Here is a 20,011-nt window from a genome sequence, read left to right as displayed (position 1 = left end):
CAAAACGTATGATATGTTACAAATTCTAGCTATGTAGCTAGGTGGCTAACATTAGCTAGCTGGCTAACGTTAGCTGGGCTAGGGGTTAGGGTTAAGTTTAGGAGTTAGGTCAAAGGGTTAAGGTTAAGGTTTGGGTGTGGCGAAGGGTTAGCTAAAAGGGTTAAGGTTAGGGTTAGGGGAAGGGTTAGCTAACATGCTAAGTAGTTGCAAAGTAGATAAAAAGTAGTAAGTAGTTGAAAAGTTGCCATTAGCTAAAAGTTGTCCGTGATCAGATTCGATCTCACAACCTTTGGGTTGCTAGACGTTTGCGTTATAAGCCAACCCATCCATCCCGACCAAGTAAACATTTGTCTTATGTAACCATACCAAACATACCAAACATAAAAAATCATAGTCATTTGAACGTCCCGGATTTACGTTTACTATGTTACGTCTAGTCTATGAGACCACGCTGTACCATCAGATTTAACTCATAAAGATGGTACTAAAATCAAAACTAGAATATGTGAGCTGTTCCGGTCAGCACCGTCCCACAGACCAGAGCTGAACCAGAAACCAGAGGTCCCCATTTCCCCATTTGTCACGCCCTGACCTTTAAATGCCTGTTGTTTCTCGTTGGTTTGGTCAGGGTGTGAATTTCTATGTATAGATTCTATGTTATTGTATTTCTATGTTGGCCGGGTGTGGTTCCCAATCAGAGGCAGCTGTCGATCGTTGTCTCTGATTGGGGATCATACTTAGGTAGCCATTTTGCCTACCTATGTTGTGGGATCTTGACTCTTGTTTGTGTGTAGCCATTGTGAGCTTCACGTTATGTTGTTTTGTTGTGTGTTAACGTCGTTAATAAACATGTATGCATTCCACGCTGCACCTTGGTCCAATCCTGTACTCAAAGAAGTTGACAGAAGATCCCACCACCAACGGACCAAGCAGCGTGCCCAGGAGGAGCAAACACCCTGGACACAGGTGGGGAAGATGTGGTCTTGGGAGGAGATATTTGCTGGGAAAGGACCCTGGGCTGGAGAGGATCAACGTGGTGCCAACAGTGCCGACAACAAAGGAAGCCCGAGAGACAGCCCCAATAACATTTTGTGGGGGGGGCACACGGGGTGGTTGGCGGAGCCAGGGGGCAGACCAGCGCCAACTACCTGCACTCGCTGTAAGGAGCGTGTGTTAATTGAGGAACCAAGGTATGCAGAGATACGCACTGTGTCGCCAGTGCGCCTTCACAGCCCAGTGCGTCCTGTGCCAGCGCCCCGCACGTGCCGTGCGAAAGTGGGCATCCAGCCAGGACGGGTTGTGCCAGCTTTACACTCCAGACCTCCAGTACGCCTCCATAGTCCCGTACCTGCTCCCCACACCAAACCAGTGGTGCGTGTATCCAGTCCGGTACGGCCCGTACCTGCTCCCCGCACCAAACCAGTGGTGCGGGTCGCCAGCCCAGGACGCCCCGTACCTGCTCCCCGCACCAGACCAGTGGTGCGTGTTCCCAGCCCGGTGCGGCCCATGCCTGTTCCTCGCACCAGACCAGTGGTGCGTGTCCCCAGCCTGGTACGGCTGGTGCCAGAGCAGTCCGGTGCCCAGTCCAGCTCCGGTCAGCTGCTCCACTCCAGTGCCAGAGCAGTCCGCTCCACCGGTGCCTAGTCCAGCACCGGTCAGCTGCTCCACTCCAGTGCCAGAGCATTCCGCTCCACCGGTTCCCAGTCCAGCTCCGGTCAGCTGCTCCACTCCAGTGCCAGAGCAGTCCGCTCCACCGGGGTCCAGTTCAGCTCCGGTCAGCGGCTCCACTCCACAACCAGACGTCAACCCCTCTCCAGGGTCGGGGCCTCCCACACCAGGGTCCAGACAGGGTTTGGTGCATCGTGGGAGGACTGAGAGGGGAAGCATCGCGCTGAGGTCCAGACCGGAGCAGGGGTGCAACGGGAGGCAGTAAGGGAAAGGACGTCACAGCCGGAGCCGCCACCAAGGCTAGATGCCCACCCGGACCCTCCGCTGTTAAGTTAGGTTTTGCGGCCGGAGTCCGCACCTTTGGGGCGGAGGTACTGTCACGCCCTGACCTTTAAATGCCTGTTGTTTCTCGTTGGTTTGGTCAGGGTGTGAATTTCTATGTATAGATTCTATGTTATTGTATTTCTATGTTGGCTGGGTGTGGTTCCCAATCAGAGGCAGCTGTCGATCGTTGTCTCTGATTGGGGATCATACTTAGGTAGCCATTTTGCCTACCTATGTTGTGGGATCTTGACTCTTGTTTGTGTGTAGCCATTGTGAGCTTCACGTTGTTTTGTCGTGTGTTAACGTCGTTAATAAACATGTATGCATTCCACGCTGCACCTTGGTCCAATTCTGTACTCAACGAACGTGACACCATTAATCCAGGCAAAGGCAGATGTCCAAAATAAGGTTGTTTCTCTATTCTGTTTTGTTCTATTTTATTATGTTCTGTACAATTTTAAAATTACACAATTGGGTCGTTCCACAACAAGAGTGCCTTTTGCGTCTCTTTGATATTTTAAGTATGCACCAAAATTTAATTTTAAAAGCCTGTTATATTAAATGCCCATTACATTTTATCAGACGCTGTCATCCAGAGCGACATACAGTAGAGTGCATACATTTTCGTGGTTTTTCATACTGGTACCAAGTGGGTTTCAAACCCACAACCCTGGTATCGCAAGCAACATGCTCAACAAACTGAACTACATGGGAAATGAACTGCTGCACTTGAGAAAACGACCCCTCACATACAGTGGGGGAAAAAAGTATTTAGTCAGCCACCAATTGTGCAAATTCTCCCACTTAAAAAGATGAGAGAGGCCTGTAATTTTCATCATAGGTACACGTCAACTATGACAGACAAATTGAGAATTTTTTTCTCCAGAAAATCACATTGTAGGATTTTTAATGAATTTATTTGCAAATTATGGTGGAAAATAAGTATTTGGTCACCTACAAACAAGCAATATTTCTGGCTCTCACAGACCTGTAACTTCTACTTTAAGAGGCTCCTCTGTCCTCCACTCGTTACCTGTATTAATGGCACCTGTTTGAACTTGTTATCAGTATAAAAGACACCTGTCCACAACCTCAAACAGTCACACTCCAAACTCCACTATGGCCAAGACCAAAGAGCTGTCACAGGACACCAGAAACAAAATTGTAGACCTGCACCAGGCTGGGAAGAGTGAATCTGCAATAGGTAAGCAGCTTGGTTTGAAGAAATCAACTGTGGGAGCAATTATTAGGAAATGGAAGACATACAAGACCACTGATAATCTCCCTCGATCTGGGGCTCCACGCAAGATCTCACCCCGTGGGGTCAAAATGATCACAAGAACGGTGAGCAAAAATCCCAGAACCACACGGGGGGACCTAGTGAATGACCTGCAGAGAGCTGGGACCAAAGTAACAAAGCCTACCATCAGTAACACACTACGCCACCAGGGACTCAAATCCTGCAGTGCCAGATGTGTCCCCCTGCTTAAGCCAGTACATGTCCAGGCCCGTCTGAAGTTTGCTAGAGTGCATTTGGATGATCCAGAAGAGGATTGGGAGAATGTCATATGGTCAGATGAAACCAAAATAGAACTTTTTGGTAAAAACTCAACTCGTCGTGTTTGGAGGACAAAGAATGCTGAGTTGCATCCAAAGAACACCATACCTACTGTGAAGCATGGGGGTGGAAACATCATGCTTTGGGGCTGTTTTTCTGCAAAGGGACCAGGACGACTGATCCGTGTAAAGGAAAGAATGAATGGGGCCATGTATCGTGAGATTTTGAGTGAAAACCTCCTTCCATCAACAAGGGCATTGAAGATGAAAATAGGCTGGGTCTTTCAGCATGACAATGATCCCAAACACACCGCCCGGGCAACGAGGGAGTGGCTTCGTAAGAAGCATTTCAAGGTCCTGGAGTGGCGTAGCCAGTCTCCAGATCTCAACCCCATAGAAAATCTTTGGAGGGAGTTGAAAGTCTGTGTTGCCCAGCGACAGCCCCAAAACATCACTGCTCTAGAGGAGATCTGCATGGAGGAATGGGCCAAAATACCAGCAACAGTGTGTGAAAACCTTGTGAAGACTTACAGAAAACGTTTGACCTGTGTCATTGCCAACAAAGGGTATATAACAAAGTATTGAGAAACTTTTGTTATTGACCAAATACTTATTTTCACCATAATTTGCAAATAAATTCATTAAAAATCCTACAATGTGATTTTCTGGATTTATTTGTCTCATTTTGTCTGTCATAGTTGACGTGTACCTATGATGAAAATTACAGGCCTCTCTCATCTTTTTAAGTGGGAGAACTTGCACAATTGGTGGCTGACTAAATACTTTTTTTCCCCACTGTATCCAAGATTGTGCCCCAAATGTCACCCCATAGCCTGTATAGTACAAGACTCCTGACAAGAGCCCTATGGCCCCTGGTCAAAGTGGTGCTCTAGAAAAGGGAAAAGGGGTGCAATTTGGGACACAGCCCTAGAAAGGTCATCCTCTCCTTCTCTTACCCCCTTTAATACAGGATAAATAAATAAATCAGATTTTTAATATGAATAAAGACTTGCTAAAGTGCCAGAATTCAGCATTATGAGGTCCCATTTTGACACGTGGTGCTCCCTTTGTAACTTCTAGGAAGATTTTAACCCACTTAACCCCAACATTACTCTAAGTTTTCACCATGATTGTAAAACCCTAGTTATTTTGCTGCTATGACAGTCATTTCTGAAGATTTTTATTTATTTAATGTGATTAGTGTGATTCATTTACAACTGTCCCTCATTTTAAGGTCAACCCTGTTATATGAACTGAACTTTCGATTTAATATGGTGAAACTATTAGTTTTTTTCAATATTTTTTTCAAAAGAAACATTTAACATCTAATAGTCAAATCATAGTGTAAAAGCAGGTGAGCTGGTTCTATTATTTTTGGCCATTTTCTGGTGTTTTGTGGTGGAAAACTGAGCATGTCGACTATAACATGTCAACACTATTACCCATCGATAACAATGACATTCCTTTTATGAAGCTTGTATTCAATTCCCACCTCCTGTTGCACACTACAAGCTTCCATTCTACCTGCCACGAGGATTTATGGTTGCTTTAAGTCGGAAGTTTACATACACTTAGGTTGGAGTCATTAAAACTTGTTTTTCAACCACTCCACAAATTTCTTGTTAACAAACTATAGTTTTGGCAAGTCGGTTAGGACATCTACTTTGTGCATGACACAAGTACTTTTTCCAACAATTGTTTACAGACAGATTATTTCACTTATAATTCACTGTATCACAATTCCAGTGGGTCAGAAGTTTACATACACTAAGTTGACTGTGCCTTTAAACAGCTTGGAAAATTCCAGAAAATTATGTCATGGCTTTTGAAGCTTCTGATAGGCTAATTGACATAATTTGAGTTAATTGGAGGTGTACCTGTGGATGTATTTCAAGGCCTACCTTCAAACTCAGTGCCTCTTTGCTTGACATCATGGGAAAATCAAAAGAAATCAGCCAAGACCTCAGAAAAAGAATTGTAGACCTCCACAAGTCTGGTTCAACCTTGGGAGCAATTTCCAAACGCCTGAAGGTTCCACGTTCATCTGTGCAAACAATAGTACGCAACTATAAACACCATGGGACCACGCAGCCGTCATACCGCTCAGGAAGGAGACGCGTTCTGTCTCCTAGTGATGAACAAGGAAGGAAGAAGCCACTGCTCCAAAACCGCCATAAAAAAGCCAGACTACGGTTTGCAACTGCAACATGGGGACAAAGATCGTACTTTTTGGAGAAATGTCCTCTGGTCTGATGAAACAAAAATATAACTGTTTGGCCATAATGACCATCGTTATGTTTGGAGGAAAAAGGGGTTAGCTTGCATGCCGAAGAACACCATCCTAACCGTGAAGCACGGGGGTGGCAGCATCATGCTGTTGGGGTGCTTTGCTGCAGGAGGGACTGGTGCACTTCAAAAAAATAGATGGCATCATGAGGAAGGAAAATTATGTGGATATATTGAAGCAACATCTCAAGACATCAGTCAGGAAGTTAAAGCTTGGTCGCAAATGGGTCTTCCAAATGGACAATGACCCCAAGCATACTTCCAAAGTTGTGGCAAAATGGCTTAAGGACAACAAAGTCCAGGCATTGGAGTGGCCATCACAAAGCCCTGACCTCAATCCTATAGAAAATGTGTGGGCAGAACCGAAAAAGCGTGTGCGATCAAGGAGGCCTACAAACCTGACTCAGTTACACCAGCTCTGTCAGGAGGAATGGGCCAAAATTCACCCAACTTATTGTGGGAAGCTTGTGGAAGGCTATCCGAAACGTTTGACCCAAGTTAAACAATTTAAAGGCAATGCTACCAAATACTAATTGAGTGTATGTAAACTTCTGACCCACTGGGAATGTGATGAAATAAATAAAAGCTGAAATAAATCATTCTTTCTACTATTATTCTGACATTTCACATTCTTAAAATAAAGTGGTGATCCTAACTGACCTAAGACAGGGAATTTTTACTAGGATTAAATGTCAGGAATTGTGAAAATCTGAGTTTAAATGTATTTGGCTAAGGTGTATGTAAACTTCCGACTTCAACTGTATTTTATTTTTAAATTTAACCTCTTGATATGGGAAAACATGTTTTTTATAACAGAATGTTAAAATTAGGTGAAATCCCCAAAACATTTTTGACCAAGTTACACTTTTCAACAGGCACTGAATTGGTGGAACGACCCACTTACCTGTACGGAAGAAAACAGTTAGTCCTTTACTCCTAATTGACAGTCAGGTACTACGACAACATGCAACATCAAGCTGATTTGAGAAAGAGAAGGAGGATTCACAGGTGGGAATGTTTATACATGCAGACAAGACAGAGATGAGAGAAGGAGGAGATAAAGGAGAGGAGGATGGATGGATGAGAGAGGAGGGAGGAGAGAGGGAGGGGCCAAAAGGTGGAAAGGAGTGGTAGTTAACTTGAGCATTATCTTTTTGAAAGATACATCATTTTATTGGAATCATTTACTGCAGTATACCAAGGCTGTTTGACATTTTGCTAAAACATATCAAAAGCTAAAGACTGCTCTGGCCTTGCTACTGACCGCCACACTCAGTTTACCTGGCAGATGTCCTGAGACTGGTCCACGGTTCATAGATCACCCCCACGGTTCTATTTCAGCCACTGCATCACCTCGATGTAAAAAATTGCAACATAATGACAGTCAACACTATTTGTTCTTTATTCCCAGTGAACCGTTCAGATAATCGGTTTGAAAGTCGTCTACCTTTCAATTCTCAATGCTGGTGTGTAATCAAAAAACACATATTGAGGTGAGCTTGTCTACCTGGACATATATTTGCTGTTTCACCTATATGATCCTATAGACACCTTACCTGTCAGGTCTATAGAAACTATAGTTTTGACTGGCTGTGATCTAGAACTACATTATAGTCACACACCAGTCAACACCTACAGTACATGCCAATGTAAGGGTTCTCGTTCAACCAATTAGTTGGGATAAATCATGTTTTCACAACGTGTGTTTGACTGAACTGTCAATAGCATTGCTCACGAACATGGTAATTGTTACTATACAAAGACCATAATACTTGAGTACTTAGTGTAATCCTATGAGCATGATGTTTTTCCTTTTAACAAAAATACTTGATGGTACATTTGGTTTCTTATGAACCAAACCTATTATGCAGTAAAGCACATAGTTTAAACTGATATACAGTGTTTTCATTTCCACATATTTGATGACCATTAATACAATACATTACAATCCAGACACCGAAAACACTTTCCAATTGCCATGGTTTGTGGTGTGTATTCAGGTATTTGGGTGTACCATATATAGGTCATGAGTAACAGGTTGGTTACCCACAGCGTGTTAAAGGGTTTCAATGCAGGTTTATAGCAGACAGGCCTGGGTAATGGTTCTGACTGAGCCAGTCATCTTGTGTTGTCATGATAATAGCTATTTACAGCGCCTTGCAGTGAGACACTGGAGTGCTGCCATATAGACCACTGGTTTCAATTGTCATAATGTCTTTATTTAGGTACGATAACAAGGTTGTTTTGCAGTGTGTGTGTATGTGTTTGGTTTCAGACAGGCTTTCCTTATAAGCTCAGTAGGAGAGACCTGGGTTGGTTGTCTCACAGGTTGGTTGTCACAACTGGTCAATTCATGTCAGCATGGCAAAACACTGAGGTGGGGGGAATGTATGTGTTTTTCATAGGTGAAAGTAAAAAAAAGTTTATATATTGGTATTTTCTTTGTAAATTTTTGAATTATAGGAGTATCCATAAACAATTATGTTTGTTGAACAGCGAAAATGGAGAGCTATGTTTCAAACCAATTTCTGAGTTCCTAGGTCTTAACTAGCATTAGCGTTGCCTCTCTCTGACACACATAGTTTTCCTGTCACGCACCCACACACGCACATACACACACACATGCACACACAAATGTACTCAAAATGTAATATGTTATTCTCAAGGCATAAAATGCTGGATTTTGTTAGGAATATTGTTCGATCAAAGAAAGGCTTTGTCACGGTTTCGGCCGAGACTGCTCCTCCTCCTGGTTCGGGCAGGCTTCGGCGTTCGCCGTCCCCGGAGTACTAGCTGCCACCGCTCTATGTTTCGTTATTTGATTGCTTTTGTCTGTCTGTTACACCTGTGTCCATTTGTGTGTTGATTACGTGTCGTATAAGTTCCGTGTTTTGCACTAGTATGATTGTGTGTTGTTTTCACTGCCATGCTGTTCGGAGCTACGTGTTTGCACTCTGTTTGTTTTGTGTTTAGTGTTTATGCGTGTATGCGTAATTCTCCCTCGCCTCTTGTTTTGTCGAGGTCGTGTTACTTTTGGACATTTGACTTTGGATTATTAAAGTCTGTTGGACTTTACCTCTGTGTCCTGCGCCTGAATCCTCCACCACATCCACATCGGTTCCCTTCTGACAGAACAACACACCAACATGGAGTCAGCAGGAACAGCGGCGGCACCCGAATCCCTGGAAGACCGGATCAACTACCAGGACACCATGATCCGGCAACTCGGGGCCGCCATGGAGGATGTGTCCAACACTCTGCGCCGATTGGTGAATCGAGAGGTGCCCACGCACTCTTACAACATCCCATCACCAACGGCCAGTCCTCCTCTCTCAGCACCGGAACCCAGTGGCATTCGGCTCTCGCTCCCGAGGGCATATGACGGTTCTGCAGCCGGGTGTCAGGGATTTCTCCTGCAGGTGGAACTTTACCTGGCCACCATACACCCGGCGCCCTCGGGATACGAGAGCGTCTCCGCCCTCATCTCCTGTCTATCCGGCAAGGCGTTGGAGTGGGCCAACGCCGAATGGAGGGGAATAGACGCCGCAACCATCACCTACGCGGAGTTCTCCCGCCGCTTCAGGGCTGTCTTCGATCATCCACCTGAGGGGAAAGCGGCGGGAGAGCGTCTGTTCCATCTCCGACAGGAGAAGAGGAGCGCACAGGAGTTCGCACTGGAGTTCCGGACACTAGCAGCGGATGCGGGGTGGAATGAGAGGGCCCTCATCGACCACTACCGGTGTAGCCTACGAGAGGACGTTCGTCGTGAGCTGGCCTGCAGGGACACCAACCTGTCGTTCGACCAGTTGGTGGACATTTCCATCCGTCTAGACACCCTGCTGGCTACCCGCGGACGTCCCGAGTGGGGGTCGTCCATTCCACCCTCCAGCACCTCCGAGCCGATTCCCATGGAGCTCGGGGGTGCTGGCGCTAGAGAGAGGAGGAGAGGTAACCCGAGGGGGGCCATCCCCTGCACCACCTGTGGTCGTGGAGGACACACCGCGGCCAGGTGCTGGGGAGGGTCTCCTGGGAGAGGTGACAACAGGCCACGCACTGGGGAGTCATTTCAGGTGAGCAGGCGCCCCACTTACCCAGAGCTTTCTGTTGGTCACATGAGTATTCCTGTGAGATTTCCACAGGTGGCACCTCATTCCCAGCATAAGGCGCTAGTAGATTCAGGCGCAGCTGGGAACTTTATTGATCGGGCATTTTGTTGTAGGTTAGGAATTCCCCTTCGGCCGGTAGAAGCTCCATTTCCTGTCCACGCATTAGACAGCCGGCCGTTGGGGTCGGGCCTGATCAGGGAGGTCACAGCACCACTGACGATGACGACGCAGGGGGGTCATGAGGAGATCATTCAGTTTTATCTGATTGACTCTCCTGCGTACCCCGTGGTGTTGGGCCTTCCCTGGTTAAGCACCCATGATCCTACCATAGCGTGGCAACAGAGAGCTCTTATGGAGTGGTCTGCCCAGTGTGTAGGGAGATGTTTAGGTGTTTCCGTAGGGGCGACCTCGGTAGAGAGTCCGAACCAAGTGCCCGCACTGCGCATTCCCCCTGAGTATGAGGATTTAGCACTTGTGTTTAGCAAATCGAGGGCAACACGGCTACCTCCTCATAGACAGGGGGACTGTGCGATAAATCTCCAAACAGGAGCGGCTCTGCCACGGAGTCGTGTGTATCCCCTGTCTCAAGAGGAGACAGCGGCTATGGAGACTTACATAGCCGAGTCCTTGGCACAGGGATACATACGGTCCTCCACTTCCCCGGTCTCCTCGAGTTTCTTCTTTGTGAAGAAGAAGGACCGGGGATTGCGCCCGTGTATTGATTACCGTAGTCTCAATCAGATCACAGTTAAATACAGTTACCCACTTCCACTGATTGCGACGATGACGGAATCGTTACGCGGAGCGCGGTTCTTCACAAAGTTGGATCTCAGGAGCGCGTATAATCTGGTGCGCATTAGGGAGGGGGATGAATGGAAAACAGCATTTAGCACCACCTCGGGTCATTACGAGTATCTCGTCATGCCATACGGGTTAATGAATGCTCCTTCAGTCTTCCAATCCTTTGTTGACGAGATTTTCCGGTGTAGTAGTTTACATCGACGACATCCTAGTGTATTCTTCTACACGAGCCGAGCATGTAGCCCAGGTACGCCGAGTGTTGAGAAGACTGTTGGAGCATGACTTGTATGTCAAGGCAGAGAAATGCCTGTTCTTCCAGGAGTCCGTCTCCTTTTTGGGTTATCGGTTGTCCGCGTCTGGTGTGGAGATAGAGGTAGACCGGGTATCGGCCGTGCGTAATTGGCAAACTCCAACAACGGTAAAAGAGGTGCAGCAGTTCTTGGGTTTTGCTAATTACTACCGGAGGTTTATTCGGGGTTTTGGACAGGTTGCAGCTCCCATTACGTCCCTGCTAAAGGGGGGTCCGGTTCGTTTGCAGTGGTCGGCTGAGGCGGACAGGGCATTTGTCAAACTAAAGAACCTGTTCACCTCGGCTCCTGTGCTGGCGCATCCGGATCCCTCTTTGCCATTCCAAGTAGAGGTAGACGCGTCCGAGACCGGTATTGGGGCAGTTCTGTCACAGCGGTCCGGCACGCCACCTAAACTCCGCCCCTGTGCGTTCTACTCCAAGAAGCTCAGCTCGGCGGAGCGCAACTATGATGTTGGGGACAGGGAGCTGTTAGCCGTAGTCCAGGCCCTAAAGGTGTGGAGGCATTGGCTTGAGGGGGCTCAACACCCTTTCCTCATTCTGACTGATCACCGTAACCTGGAGTACATCCGGGCAGCTAGGAGATTGAACCCTCGTCAGGCTAGGTGGAACATGTTCCTAACCCGGTTTGTTTTTAAGATCACCTACATCCCTGGGTCCCAGAATGGTAAGGCAGACGCCCTGTCCCGGCGGTATGACACAGAGGAGAGGTCCAACGAGCCTACTTCCATATTGCCGGAGTCTTGTTTGGTGGCTCCGGTGGTATGGGAGGTCGATGCGGAAATCGAGCGGGCACTGCGTACCGACCCTACTCCCCCAGAGTGTCCTGTGGGGCGGACGTACGTGCCGCTCGAGATTCGTGATCGTCTTATTTATTGGGCTCATACATCACCCTCCTCTGGACATCCAGGTATTGGCCGGACCGTGCACTGTCTTAGCATGAAATACTGGTGGCCAACGTTAGCTAGGGATGTGAGGGTTTATGTCTCCTCCTGCTCGGTGTGTGCCCAGTGTAAGGCGCCTAGACATTTGCCCAGGGGTAAGCTACATCCCCTGCCCGTTCCACAACGACCATGGTCCCACCTATCGGTGGATTTCGTAACCGACCTACCCCCCTCCCAGGGGAATACCACCATTTTGGTCGTTGTGGATCGGTTTTCCAAGGCCTGTCGTCTCCTTCCCATGCCGGGTCTCCCTACTGCCCTACAGACCGCTGAGGCCCTATTTACCCATGTGTTCCGGCACTATGGGGTCCCCGAGGATATAGTGTCTGACCGAGGTCCCCAGTTCACCTCCCGAGTTTGGGGGGCGTTCATGGAACGGTTGGGGGTCTCGGTAAGCCTTACCTCGGGGTATCACCCAGAGAGCAATGGGCAGGTGGAACGTGTCAACCAGGATGTGGGTAGGTTTTTGAGGTCCTATTGCCGGGACCGGCCGGAGGAGTGGTCTAGGTTCATTCCCTGGGCAGAGATGGCCCAGAACTCTCTCCGCCACTCCTCCACCAATTTAACACATTTCCAGTGTGTTTTAGGTTATCAGCCGGTCCTGGCACCATGGCACGAGAGCCAGATCGAGGCCCCTGCGGTGGACGAGTGGATTCGGCGCTCGGAGGAGACGTGGGACGCTGCCCATGTCCATCTGCAGCGTGCCATCCGTCAACAAAAGGCGAGCGCCGATCGCCACCGCAGTGAGGGACCGGTATACGCACCGGGAGATCGAGTCTGGCTCTCGACTCGAAACCTGCCCCTCCACCTACCCTGCCGGAAGCTGGGTCGGCGGTTTGTGGGGCCCTTCAAAGTCCTGAGAAGATTGAACGAGGTGTATTACAGGTTACAACTGCCTATAGAGTATAAAAATATTAACCCCTCGTTCCATGTGTCTCTTCTCAGGCCGGTGGTAGCTGGCCCACTCCAAGAAGATGAGATAGGAGAGACCCCTCCGCCCCCTTTGGACATCGAGGGGGCCCCGGCGTACAGAGTCCGGACCATCTTGGACTCGAGGCGCCGGATGAGTGGTCTCCAGTATCTCGTGGAGTGGGAGGGGTACGGTCCGGAGGAACGGTGCTGGGTGCCCAGGAGGGACATACTCGATCCATCCCTCCTGACTGAGTATCACCGTGGGCATCCCACGCGCCCGGGTCCGCGTCCTCCTGGCCGTCCCCGAGGCCGGGGTCGGCGCACGGCTGGAGCCGCGCGTCAAGGGGGGGGTACTGTCATGGTTTCGGCCGAGACTGCTCCTCCTCCTGGTTCGGGCAGGCTTCGGCGTTCGCCGTCCCCGGAGTACTAGCTGCCACCGCTCTATGTTTCGTTATTTGATTGCTTTTGTCTGTCTGTTACACCTGTGTCCATTTGTGTGTTGATTACGTGTCGTATAAGTTCCGTGTTTTGCACTAGTATGATTGTGTGTTGTTTTCACTGTCATGCTGTTCGGAGCTACGTGTTTGCACTCTGTTTGTTTTGTGTTTAGTGTTTACGCGTGTATGCGTAATTCTCCCTCGCCTCTTGTTTTGTCGAGGTCGTGTTACTTTTGGACATTTGACTTTGGATTATTAAAGTCTGTTGGACTTTACCTCTGTGTCCTGCGCCTGAATCCTCCACCACATCCACATCGGTTCCCTTCTGACAGGCTTAGCTATTTCTAAGACTGTTTGTTATTTTTCTTCATTTCCTGATACAAAAGGAATAAGTTACTAGCAAACATTGTGACAACCAACCCCGCGATGGGGCTGGTTGTCACAAATGGACAGTGTTTTTGATTACTTATAACTCCATGTTGGAATAAAATATGAGCATAAAAAAGGGTCCTCATTTTAACCCAAGACCTTAGTCTTTATCCTAATATTGAAAAGAGTCTTGTAAGATATACTGGTGCTGTCACGATCGTTGTAAGAACCGGACCAAGGCGCAGCGTGATAGGCGTACATCTTTTAATGAGTACTTTAACAATAACAACAAAACGATACGTGAAGTCTAAAGGTTAAACACCACAAACCTATACAGATCAAGATCCCACCAATAACTGTGCAAAACAGGCTGCCTAAGTATGGTTCCCAATCAGAGACAACGAGCAATAGCTGATCGGGAACCACCCTGGCCAACATAGATCTAAACGATCTAGAATAAACACATAGAAACTACAACATAGAAACTAACACCCTGGCTCAACATAAAAGAGTCCCCAGAGCCAGGGTGTGACAGTACCCCCTCCCCCAAAGGCGCGGACTGCGACCGAGCCAACTAAACCCAACAGGGGAGGGGCCGGGTGGGCATTCCGCCTCGGAGGCGGATCCGGCTCCGGGCGTGACCACCACTCTCTCTCTCGCCCTCGTGGTCTGGCCCTGCTGGCCGGAGCTGGACTGAACACCGGTGAAGCGGATTGCTCTGGCTCCGGCGTGGAGCAGCTGACCGGTGCCGGACCAGGCACAGGTGGAACAGGCACGGACCGTGCCGGACTGACGACGCGCACCACTGGCTTGGTGCGGGGAGCGGGAACGGGCCGGACCTGGCTGACGACGCGCACCACTGGCTTGGTGCGGGGAGCAGGAACGGGCCGGACCGGGCTGACGACGCGCACCACTGGCTTTGTGCGGGGAGCAGGAACGGGCCGGACCGGGCTGGCGACGCGCACCACAGGCTTGGTGCGAGGGGCAGGAACAGGCCGGGCCGGGCTGGCGACGCGCACCACAGGCTTGGTGCGAGGGGCAGGAACAGGCCGGGCCGGGCTGGCGACGCGCACCACTGGCTTGGTGCGAGGGGCAGGAACAGGCCGGGCCGGGCTGGCGACGCGCACCACAGGCTTGGTGCGAGGGGCAGGAACAGGCCGGGCCGGGCTGGCGACGCGCACCACTGTCTTGGTGCGAGGGGCAGGAACAGGCCGGGCCGGGCTGGCGACGCGCACCACAGGCTTGGTGCGAGGGGCAGGAACAGGCCGGGCCGGGCTGGCGACGCGCACCACAGGCTTGGTGCGGGGAGCAGGAGCAGGCCGGACCGGGCTGGCGACGCGCACCACAGGCTTGGTGCGGGGAGCAGGAACAGGCCGGACCGGGCTGGCGACGCGCACCACAGGCTTGGTGCGAGGGAAGGAACAGGCCGGGCCGTACTGGGAACACACACCACTGACCTTGTGCGGGGATCAGGAACGCGCCGGACCGGACTGGTAACACACCCCAGTACCTCTCGCCGTGCCTCTACACTCTCCTTCCCCCTCATGACCAATGGCCCCCGTAACCTGGTGGCCTCCTCTCCTAGTCCACAAACTCGCCCTGTAGCTGCCTCCAGCAGCCCTGTCGTCCATGCTATGTGCCCCCCCCAAAAAATGTCTTGGGGTTGCCTCTCGCCTGTCCGACGACGGCACGGTTGGCGCCGTACCTCCTCTCTCACCAGGGCTTTAACTTTTGCCCATGGCCCTTTGCCCGCGAACATGTCCTCCCAAGACCACCATTCGCCCACCTGGGACATCGCCAACTTCTCCAGTTCCTTTCCCGGTGTCTGCTCCTGAACACGCTGCTTGGTCCTTCTTTGGTGGGATCTTCTGTCACGATCGTTGTAAGAACCGGACCAAGGCGCAGCGTGATAGGCGTACATCTTTTAATGAGTACTTTAACAATAACAACAAAACAACAAAACGATGCGTGAAGTCTAAAGGTTAAACACCACAAACCTATACAGATCAAGATCCCACCAATAACTGTGCAAAACAGGCTGCCTAAGTATGGTTCCAAATCAGACACAACGAGCAACAGCTGCCTCTGATCGGGAACCACCCTGGCCAACATAGATCTAAACGATCTAGAATAAACACATAGAAACTACAACATAGAAACTAACACCCTGGCTCAACATAAAAGAGTCCCCAGAGCCAGGGCGTGACAGGTGCTGAGAAATACACGAGTAAAAAGTGTGACAACCAACTCCGGTCTCCCCTACACATGATAACCTTGGGACTATATTGCAGAACAAGAACAAGGGGTTGAGACTGAGAGGAGTTTTTCTTTTTTACTTTAAGTCTCTAGTTTTGTCATCATTTATATATAGATATTGGATCTTAATTTGATGATCAGGTGAGATGGACATGTGTTGGTGGTTGTATACAGTGAGGGAAAAAAGTATTTGATCCCCTGCTGATTTTGTACGTTTGCCCACTGACAAAGAAATGATCAGTCTATAATTTTAATGGTAGGTTTATTTGAACAGTGAGAGACAGAATAACAACAAAAAAATCCAGAAAAACGCATGTCAAAAATGTTATAAATTGATTTGCATTTTAATGAGGGAAATAAGTATTTGACCCCCTCTCAATCAGAAAGATTTCTGGCTCCCAGGTGTCTATTATACAGGTAACGAGCTGGGATTAGGAGCACACTCTTAAAGGGAGTGCTCCTAATCTCATCTTGTTACATGTATAAAAGACACTTGTCCACAGAAGCAATCAATCAATCAGATTCCAAACTCTCCACCATGGCCAAGACCAAAGAGCTCTCCAAGGATGTCAGGGACAAGATTGTAGACCTACACAAGCCTGAAATGGGCTACAAGACCATCGCCAAGCAGCTTGGTGAGAAGGTGACAACAGTTGGTGCGATTATATGCAAATGGAAGAAACACAAAATAACTGTCAATCTCCCTCTGCCTGGGGCTCCATGCAAGATCTCACCTCGTGGAGTTGCAATGATCATGAGAACGGTGAGGAATCAGCCCAGAACTACACGGGAGGATCTTGTCAAAGATCTCAAGGCAGCTGGGACCATAGTCACCAAGAAAACAATTGGTAACACACTACGCCGTGAAGGACTGAAATCCTGCAGCGCCCGCAAGGTCCCCCTGCTCAAGAAAGCACATATACAGGCCCGTCTGAAGTTTGCCAATGAACATCTGAATGATTCAGAGGAGAACTGGGTGAAAGTGTTGTGGTCAGATGAGACCAAAATTTAGCTCTTTGGCATCAACTCAACTCGCCGTGTTTGGAGGAGGAGGAATGCTGCCTATGACCCCAAGAACACCATCCCCACCGTCAAACATGGAGGTGGAAACTTTATGCTTTGGGGGTGTTTTTTTGCTAAGGGGACAGGACAACTTCACCGCTTCAAAGGGACGATGGACAGGGCCATGTACCGTCAAATCTTGGGTGAGAACCTCCTTCCCTCAGCCAGGGCATTGAAAATGGGTTGTGGATGGGTATTCCAGCATGACAATGACCCAAAACACACAGCCAAGGCAACAAAGGAGTGGCTCAAGAAGAAGCACATTAAGGTCCTGGAGTGGCCTAGCCAGTCTCCAGACCTTAATCCCATAGAAAATCTGTGGAGGGAGCTGAAGGTTCGAGTTACCAAACGTCAGCCTCGAAACCTTAATGACTTGGAGAAGATCTGCAAAGAGGAGTGGGACAAAATCCCTCCTGAGATGTGTGCAAACCTGGTGGCCAACTACAAGAAACGTCTGACCTCTGTGATTGCCAACAAGGGTTTTGCCACCAAGTACTAAGTCATGTTTTGCAAAGGGGTCAAATACTTATTTCCCTCATTAAAATGCAAATCAATTTATAGCATTTTTGACATGCGTTTTTCTGGATTTTTTGTTGTTGTTATTCTGTCTCTCACTGTTCAAATAAACCTACCATTAAAATTATAGACTGATCATTTCTTTGTCAGTGGGCAAACGTACAAAATTAGCAGGGGATCAAATACTTTTTTCCCTCACTGTACGTAAATGTACTGCATTGAAGTGACAGTTGTACATTTCAGGTCCTCAGTACATGCTTCCAGTGGTCATTGCAGTCCAACAGGTTTACGGTCCATTTACAGTCCCAGTTTAGGGTGGTCTGCCAAGGCCTGGACACTTCCAACAACGTCACCTTAAAGGTAGACTCAGCTAAATTACGTTACTCCACGAGGTGAGATCTTGCATGGAGCCCCAGGCAGAGGGAGATTGACAGTTATTTTGTGTTTCTTCCATTTGCGTATAATCGCACCAAATGTTGTCACCTTCTCACCAAGCTGCTTGGCGATGGTCTTGTAGCCCATTTCAGGCTTGTGTAGGTCTACAATCTTGTCCCTGACATCCTTGGAGAGCTCTTTTGTCTTGGCCATGGTGGAGAGTTTGGAATCTGATTGATTGATTGCTTCTGTGGACAAGTGTCTTTTATACATGTAACAAGATGAGATTAGGAGCACTCCCTTTAAGAGTGTGCTCCTAATCCCAGCTCGTTACCTGTATAATAGACACCTGGGAACCAGAAATCTTTCTGATTGAGAGGGGGTCAAATACTTATTTCCCTCATTAAAATGCAAATCAATTTATAACATTTTTGACATGCGTTTTTCTGGATTTTTTTGTTGTTATTTTGTCTCTCACTGTTTAAATAAACCTAACATTAAAATTATAGACTGATCATTTCTTTGTCAGTGGGCAAACGTACAAAATCAGCAGGGGATCAAATACTTTTTTCCCTCACTGTATGTATTATGTTTATAAATTAAATAGTGTACTCGAGAAATTTGCCATTAGAGTTTTCAGACGTAGCCTATATATGTAGTTGGAAAAGGTGAACAATCTGTTCTACCGTTAAACTGCGCTCAGTGTGCAGTTTCGGACTGGATCGCATATCACATACAGCAAAATACTTGAAATAGCTTATCTATTTACTACTGTGAAGTGGGTCTAGTTAAATGAGAGATGGGATGAATGGTAGCCTATCCTAACTTGTTGTAGGCCTAGGCTCAGTGGTGTGTATTCATGAGCCAAGGGAAGCCAGGCTTCCCCCAAAAATGGACCCTCCCTCCAAAAATGTATATTTCGTCTCCCTGTGTTTACAGAATTTTCCTTCAATTCGCAAGAGGCTGAATGTATCTCATCGGAGAAAGCATTAGAGCGAGCGAAACAGCACCTTTCTGTCGCTATATGTGTTGTGTCACGCCCTGGCTCTGGGGACACTGTTATGTTGAGCCAGGGTGTGTATTCTATGTTTGTATTTCTATGTTGGCCTGAGTGACTCCCAATCAGAGGCAACGAGTGTCAGCTGGTTGTCTCTGATTGGGAGTGTCGTATCGAGTGAGTGGTGGCAATTATTGCTGATAAACAAAGGAGTCCGCTCATACTGAATCCTTGATCATAAGTTTATTCAGATCCCAAGCTTCAGCATAAGTGACAGGTGACATGACACCCGGAGAGCGACGCCTCAGAATGGCCGCTCTGCCTCTCTTCTTCGTTTACCCCTATTTATAAACAATGCAAAAAGATGGGCTCCCTCTTCTGGCCAATCACCAGTCTCCCCTGTCTACAACACACTTCCTGTCTGTTGTATGTGGCGTTACACTAAAACATTCCCTCTTGATACTAAAATCAACATTCTTTCAGTTCCACTTAAAAAACATTTAACACCATCATAATCTCAATACACTACATTCCCCCCTTTCGAGACAAACTAAAAGTCTCGAAAACCAACAGAATAGGATTATGACAAGTAACAATTTATCTTATTGAGTATCTTTAACATTAAACCAAAAACATTCTCCTCTAGAGTGTAAATACCTTTCTATGAAATATGAATAACTGTTTATGAAGTGTGAATACATTACTATGAAATATGAACAAATCTCTATGGAGTGTAAGAGCGAAAAACTGTCCGGCAACCTTCCATCCATCAATCAAGACAGTAAAATTCTCTCACGGTCCCTCTGCCCCAGGCAACCACCTTCGGTACTCCAGATAAACTCATAACCCATGTAAATGCATTTGAAACTATGATGCAATTAAATACACATGTAAGCCCCTGCAAACAAAATCCTATCCAAAAACATCCACTCTAAGGCTGGTCAACCCATTGGACCCTAAAGTGGAACTCTCCCTGCCTAGCCTCTCTGTCCCAAAACATCACCGAAATAAACAAAAACATCTAAGATCCTCACATGTATTCAATAACATCAAATATCCTTCTACAAAAATTAATACCTAAGAATATGACACAA

Source organism: Coregonus lavaretus (assembly GCF_964263955.1).
Source record: "Coregonus lavaretus genome assembly, chromosome: 3".
NCBI classification, from domain to species: domain Eukaryota; kingdom Metazoa; phylum Chordata; class Actinopteri; order Salmoniformes; family Salmonidae; genus Coregonus; species Coregonus lavaretus.
The sequence above is the reverse complement of the archived record's forward strand: the minus strand, read 5'-3'. Positions refer to the sequence as shown.